Source organism: Neopelma chrysocephalum, unplaced genomic scaffold, assembly GCF_003984885.1.
Source record: "Neopelma chrysocephalum unplaced genomic scaffold, ASM398488v2 Primary Assembly neopelma1_96534, whole genome shotgun sequence".
In the NCBI taxonomy this organism is placed as follows: Eukaryota; Metazoa; Chordata; class Aves; order Passeriformes; family Pipridae; genus Neopelma; species Neopelma chrysocephalum.
The window spans coordinates 3,530-3,761 of NW_020925180.1; the positions used below are offsets into that span (position 1 = coordinate 3,530).

Here is a 232-nt window from a genome sequence, read left to right on the forward strand (position 1 = left end):
CTGGGGAGTGCCACCGGACCCCTCGGAGCACTGGGGAGTGCCACCGGGCCCCTCGGAGCACTGGGGAGTGCCACCAGACCCCTCGGAGCACTGGGGAGTGCCACCGGACTCTTTGGAGCACCGGGTAGTGCTGCTGGACCCCTCGGAGCACTGGGGAGTGCCACCGGACTCTTTGGAGCACGGGGTAGTGCCACTGGACTCCTCAGAGCACTGGTTAACACCCCGTGCCCCT

The 232-nt window shown here is 68.1% G+C and overlaps 1 protein-coding gene across 1 annotated transcript in view; it reads right to left on the reverse strand.

The window, feature by feature from the left end:
• Nucleotides 1-232, reverse strand: part of LOC113981418 (RAS protein activator like-3-like) — a gene marked incomplete at its 5' end in the record, with an annotated part of 5,223 nt that overhangs the window by 2,066 nt on the left and 2,925 nt on the right. The window lies entirely within an intron of this gene.